We start from the raw sequence: 7,150 nt of genomic DNA on the forward strand, positions 1-7,150 counted from the left end.
TCTTGCGAAGAGATCTCTATGGCAAACCACTTCTGCCAGCATTTAGTATCCCACAAACCCATGCTGAATGGATTCCCTGATGAATATGAGAACAGTAATTTTCACCTGACCTTCCAGTCACTCTGATGAGGAGAAAAATGTGGGACATGCAACATTGACCTGAGCCTTGATTTCAAACAGTGTTAAGCAAATTTGAGCGAGAACCAAGAGTTCAGCAGAATTTTCAAGACAGTGACCAATCAGGAAGATGAGTAGGCACCGTTGCTAAAATTTGTCCAAAATGGTTAAGGTGACTTTGAGACGTGAAACAAAATACACACTAATGCTCCTTACTATCCGAGTTAGAACGTGGTATTTCCCGGTGAATACCTGTAGTATATATATATCACGTAAGATCCACTAGGTTAGCTGAGACAGGTGAATGATTTTAGCTACAGCACGTAGAACGTTATCAGTTAAGCAGCTTGAATATGATAGGTAAGACAGGTGAAGGAACATTGAACCCTTGCTTTCCAAGCGTGGAGTTCTATAGTGAATATCTTTCATGGTTCATCTGTGAATAATGTTTACGAGAAAAAAACAAAACTATTATACTTGCATGTACAGAAGTAACCTGTGTATGGAGAGGGAAAACGGAGAGCAGAAACTGATTACACCTTCCAACAATGCATCATACTTTAATTGTTGGAAAAGTGTTAGAGACGAATCAATAAACTTAACTTTTCAGTTCACAATTCTCAGGTGGTAAATAGTATAATTTTAGGGACCAATTTCTGTGTTCCTAGATGGTGCTGCCACATTATATTGGATGGTGCATCTATACTGGCTAATAGCTGACTGTGACAGATTGTTTGTCGAATTTCGTACTAAGCTACTCGAGGGTTAACTGCAATAACCGCTTCTAATTGTGGAGTGATAGACTAGAGAGAAAAGGCTAGTTAACACTGCCCACCAACAGTCCTCGAGCAACTCTTTACCAACGAATAGTGGCTTCCTACTGACTTCATAAGTGCCTTAGTAACTATAACGTAGCGCCATCTTGGATGACAAAAAACAAAACAAAACTTATGTCTAAGTACGCCAGCAAATAACTAATGGTCAGATATTTGACCCAATTGTCGTTAGTTGATAAAACCACCCAGTCTTCCATACATAAAACTCAACGGAATCGTGATTTCAAAGTATTACCAGATATAAGAAACACAGACATCATAATATATCTGATATATATATACTGCAAGTCCCTACACGCTAGAGGAGCTGAGAACTTACAACAGTACAGAGGCCTACTATTACCTGCTTACTAGTTGGGTTCAATTACATTAATTAAAGGTCACATTGTAGTGTAAAGGTGAGGACTTGTGTTAGTTCACATTAGAGGGAGGACATGAAGGCCAATAAAAATTGGTTTCGCTAAGTTAGACAGTAATCTTATCATATTATTACCTTTGTTCTGAAACCACAGATTTAAACACATTGTTTCCATGTGAATGATTGCAATAGATTATATACTTATAAACGTGTAGCTTATTTATACAGGTCATGTACTATTTTCTTGATTGAAGCTAAATTGCAAATAGGCGATTCAAAAACCAATATCTAAAACTAGAGTTTGTGTCAGGATATCATTCCTCTGTACTTGTTTCATAGTACTTAAATGAAATAAAAGTTTTTAAAATTAAAATATTGTAATATAAACCTTTTTGATTTTAGGCATCATGGCATCATTAGCATTTTTCATGGTTCAATAAAAAGTGTTTTCTATATAAATTTATGTAACTAAAAGATTATATATTCAAACGATGTTACTTTTAAAAAAGAATTGTAAACTGGCCAATTTTCTGTTGGTGCATAATATAATAACTTAGGCCTAACCTAAATTTCATTATCAGTAGTAATCTTGAAGATTTAACACGCAATTCTAACTTTAAATGCTGGTAAACACTGCAGTCATCAGGTACAAAAATATTGCAGCTGTACATACACCACTCCCCCTTCTCATAACTGAAATAAAAAATAAAAAAAAACTTGAAAATTGTTTACTTTTAAACCGATTTTTAAACTTACCAGCAATGAATTAGTTAGAACATACTCTAATATAGTCGTACTTACTGTCTTTAATACCAGCCCTGGCGATGTGTACTACTTACTACAAGCCCTTTATCTCGTCGACCTTTTGATACCTGTCTGGTTTTGTTTCTTTAAGTCTTGATCACCGTAGGTAAGCGTAAAAATGATCTTTCTTTATCCTTATAACCCCCTGTTTGAAGAGTTTACTACCACACAAAAAATAGGCATTATGTAATTGCTGTTATATTAATACTATTTAACAAGCATGTATGATCAATCCTTGATCGAAACGTGACTCGGAGCTATTTTCTGTCATCCAAGATGGCGGACAGAAATTTTTGACACCCATGGTGGGATTAACCATCACATTTTAACCTATTCACGACTGAAATGGCCAATATGTTTGGTGAGATGATTCGATCCCATGAACCGCACTTTACGAGTCAAGCGCTCTAACCACCAGGTCAGGTTATGTAAAGGTTACAAACTGTAATGTTTTTGGATATTTTAAAAATGAATATTTTGTTACAGTTAATCCTAGTAGTTTTCTTGGTTTGTTTTCCCCTTTTGCCATTATGTACTTGTCAGATGTTAAAGCAATAAAACATAGACTAAGCCCAGGCCACTGTTATGCCCACATGAGAAGTGGGGGCAGAAAATCTTTTGGTTATGAAGCTGCTAACCATATCAGGATTCAGCATAGCTGATAATGTGTCTGACACAAAGTAACAGTGTGGTGTAAAAAGAGCTCATGGCTATGAGCTTAGGTAGTTCCTTTCTTGTATCACCAGCTTACCACATGGAGTACCTAATGCATGATAATATACACTTGTAGTCAAGAGCAACACGTGGTCATTGTCACATGTTGACATCACACAGGTAGTTGGCAGCATTTATTTTGTTTATCTGCAAGTGTGTTGTTTTGAGTATTTTAGTTTAGTTCAAACATGTAAATTTTGTGTAATCAATTTATCTTGGCAATTAGAAAAAGACAAGGCTAAATTCTTCTGTTAGAGGTCCCCAGTGGCCCAGCGGTATGTCTGCGGACTTACAGCACTAGAAACCGGGTTTCGATACCCTTGGTGCGCAGAGCACAGATAGCCTTGCATATTACATTTTACATGGAATGTTTACTTGCATTGTTATGTACTGTTTTCTCGGTATTCATACTATTTTAAAGGATTATTTGACTTGCATTGTCTACCTATTATTTTATTGTATCCCCTTATAAATCAGTTTCATTTTTATCACTGTTCTTATGATTACCTCTTTATTTTGTTTTTTTTACAAGTTTAGGTTAAATAAGTTGCTTATTTTTGAGTTTAATGTACCGTAACTTTACTTTGTTAATTTAATTGCTTCATTACCTTCAGCATGGTCGACTGGCGAGCACGTTTCCTGTTTTGGGTTTCATATTTTTTATGTATTTAATTTACTTGATATTTTTTGCTATTTTCAAGGGTTTTTGAGTTTGTGATTCATCAAGTTATAATGTTGTTATTGTAAAGATTGTTTCAGTAGTGTTCAGGTACTGCAGAGTATAATTTCGAGTTCGGACAGCAAATATTTTACAAACAAGTGAACAAATAAAACAAAACCTTATTCACAAATGTTCCAAAAAAGATACGTAAACTTGGCAGTCTCTGGGTACTGACGTCATGCATACGTCATCAGCTATTCTAAATAACATTTATAGGGGAGAAACATCCCTAAATAATACCAATTTGTACAAGTATCTGTGTCACCCCCGATGGGCTCGCTTTTTTCCTAGTGTGGACAGACACACATCCTCTGGTACGAGTTTTTATCCATTGGCATATGCAACTTTTACTTGAGTTAAAAGATTACATGTTTACAAATCTTCAACATTCAGTTAAGGAGAATGTTATTAACACATTCCGATCATCTGCACAAAAATCTAGAAAAACTCAGGTAAATATAACTAAAGATACATTCTAAACTAGTTATGAATAGGTGAAGTTCATGACTATTTCAGTTATTACATTTTCTTGTACATGTAGTAAAGAGTGTTTGATAAGTTGGGTTTAACGTATTGCTTTTAATAAAATACTTTATTTATATATACATGCCATGAACGTTATTGTCATATAATGTATTCATATATTATTTTAAAGGATTCTCTGGTCATGAATTATGTATTATATCTGCAGTTCTATATATATTGATTTGCTAAAAAGTTATGTACTATTTTCTATATCTTACGTGTGATGTACCACTACTGTAAAGGTTATTTTCTTATGTTTATTAGTATAACTGTATTATGTACTTAAAGGGTTGTGTGATATTCTCTCTGATATGTATATATATACCATGTACGTTTCAGAAAATAAAAACAATATTTACATTAGTGCTCTCTAAATGTGAAAAAGCCTTAAATGCCACCAAATACCTCTGATGTGTGTACTTATGAAGGTGCCATCTCGTTCTTATGTTGTGCACTCGTGGCGCTGGTGAGCAAGTGAACAACATGGCCTTGTAGTTTTCAATGTACACCAGAGAGTAACAGCGGTCTGTATTTCGTTTTGTATGGGTCGAAGTTGCTGTGCAGGCTGAAATACAGTGGAGAATGTTGGTGCAATATGGGGAGAATCGTATAGTTCAGAGAAATGTGTACGAGTGTGTAGACAGGTTTAACAATGGCCGAATATCAATAGTGGATGAAGGTCGAACAGGACCCTCCAGCAGTGCCACCATTGATGAAAACAATGCCAAGGTGAACACAGCTATTCGTGGAAATTGATGAGTGAGTATTGTTGAACTTGATAATGAGGTTGGCTCAAGTTCAGGCAGTATCCATGCCATTAGCCATGAACACCAGAACTTCCGAAAAGTGTGTGCTCATTAGGTCCCAAAGCAACTGACAGAAATTTATAGACAGGACTGTAAAGACACGTGTATCCAGCTTTTACAGCGTAACCAGAGTGAAGGTGACGATTTTCTTCCCGTATTGTCACCGGAGACTCCCTCGGTGGGACAGTGGTAAGTCTACGGACATGCAGTGCCAAAATACGGGGTTCGATTCCCCATGGTGGACGCAGCAAGTAGTTTGTTTGTTTGGAATTTCGCGCAAAGCTACCAAACATGCTTACCCTTTCACCCGTGGGGGCGTTATAATGTGACTGTCAATCCCACTATTCGAGTAGCCCAAGAGTTGGCGGTGGTTGGTGATGACTAGCTGTCTTCCCTCTAGTCTTACACTGCTAAATTATGTACGGCTAGCGCAGATAGACCTCGTGTGGGGATGGGGATTCGAAACTGCGACTCTCAGATTGTGAGTCGAGCTACCTGACCACCTGGTCATGCCAGGTCATACAGAAAGTAGCCCAATGTGGCTTTGCTATAAAATAAATAAGCAAACAATCACTGGTGATGAAACATGAGTGTACCATTTTGATCCGGAAAGCAAAAGACAGAATATGCAGTTGAAACGTCCCGTCACAACCATCCAAAAAAAAAAAAAATCAGATAGTTATCCAATAACTACAAACAAAAAAAGAAACCAGACAGTTTCTCCAATAACTACAAACAAACAAAGAAATCAGACAGTTTCTCCAATAACGACAAACAAACAAATAAATCAGACAGCTTATCCAATAACTACAAACAAACAAAGAAATCAGACAGTTTATCCAATACCATTTTCTAATTTATTTTATTTGTTCTTCATTGTGCTTGTTTCTCCACATATTAATCCTATATCCTTCATTTGGCTGAAAACAAATCAATCACTTTTTTATTTCACCAATCAAATCTTCAATCCTCTTGTTACCATACGTGGTGATACAATACTTGTGCGTTGTAACAGACAACATATTACTGTTCTGGATGTTTAGCTTGCAACAAAACCAGCTGGTCTTGTACTTTTGAGGGAAATAAACTCACGTGTTTTTACGATAATTTTTTAAACCCTTTAGACACTTCCTACCACATCTATTGTAAAATTGGTATATTTTATCTGAATGACACCTTATGAATACATGGACTAAAACAACCATATCTCAGCAATCAAATAAAGCAAAAATGATCAAACTAGCTATTGACCTTGTGGTGGTAACATGCAAAACTAAGAACATCAGGTAAGCAGGTTCGAAGAAAACGTGTGCAAGGTTTGATTAAATCAGATTCGAACGCAAGAAATTATTTTATTTTGAAACAAACCTAACACTTTATTGTATCTTAAGATGACAAATCATAATATCTAAGGGTCTTCTTAACAATGGTTGTCTAGAAAACTCGAAATCATTCTACTCGAAGTAAACAACGACAATTCTGACCTGGACGATGAAGAAAAAAAGAAAAGGTGATTCGGACCAAATAGTAGCTAAATTCAAGTTCGAGCTCTGGTAGTATTTCCGAAAAAACCTCGCTGTGAGCATACAACAGGAGATAGTCGTATTATCAAAAAATAACATTAAAGTTTACACACATATATATATATCTTTATGCATATGTGAAGGACGTCAGAAATTGCGAAAACTTAATTAGTACTTGGCCATTTACAGAAGATGGCGCTATGCGTAACGTCCTGAGGGCGAGATAAGCTTCGTTCACAACTGGATATATCCTATTCGCGTAAATATTGAACTAAGCACAGCTAACCTGTTCTGAAATTTTGTCAACTTGTTATGGGTATAGCTGAATAAACATATATATTGTTTTTCTAAGTTAGAAAAGGTTTATATCTGTAATACTTGCACAATCGTGTTGAACGGCAAGCAGATGAACAAATTGTCTTATACATTAACCCTAAAACATGGCATTTTAGGAGAAGTAGATATATATATTTCTATTGACCTCACAAAGGTTTACAGTACTTGCTAAAACGCATGGAGTTTAATGTCGCAGGTGGCGCCAGCATTCCTGTAAACAAAGAGTTTTTACTCATTAAATGTATAGCGTCACAAGGGTGCACGTCACGTGTCCGTGTCACAGTACGTGTTCTGTTGGAACATTACTACGATCCTGCATGCGAACGTTTCAGAACTGTGGCAACTGTTTGTTTGTTTTTGAATTTCGCTAGCCGACCCTAATTTAGCAGTGTAAGACTAGAGGGAAGGCA

This window comes from Limulus polyphemus, unplaced genomic scaffold, assembly GCF_000517525.1.
Source record: "Limulus polyphemus unplaced genomic scaffold, Limulus_polyphemus-2.1.2 Scaffold1702, whole genome shotgun sequence".
NCBI lineage: Eukaryota > Metazoa > Arthropoda > Merostomata > Xiphosura > Limulidae > Limulus > Limulus polyphemus.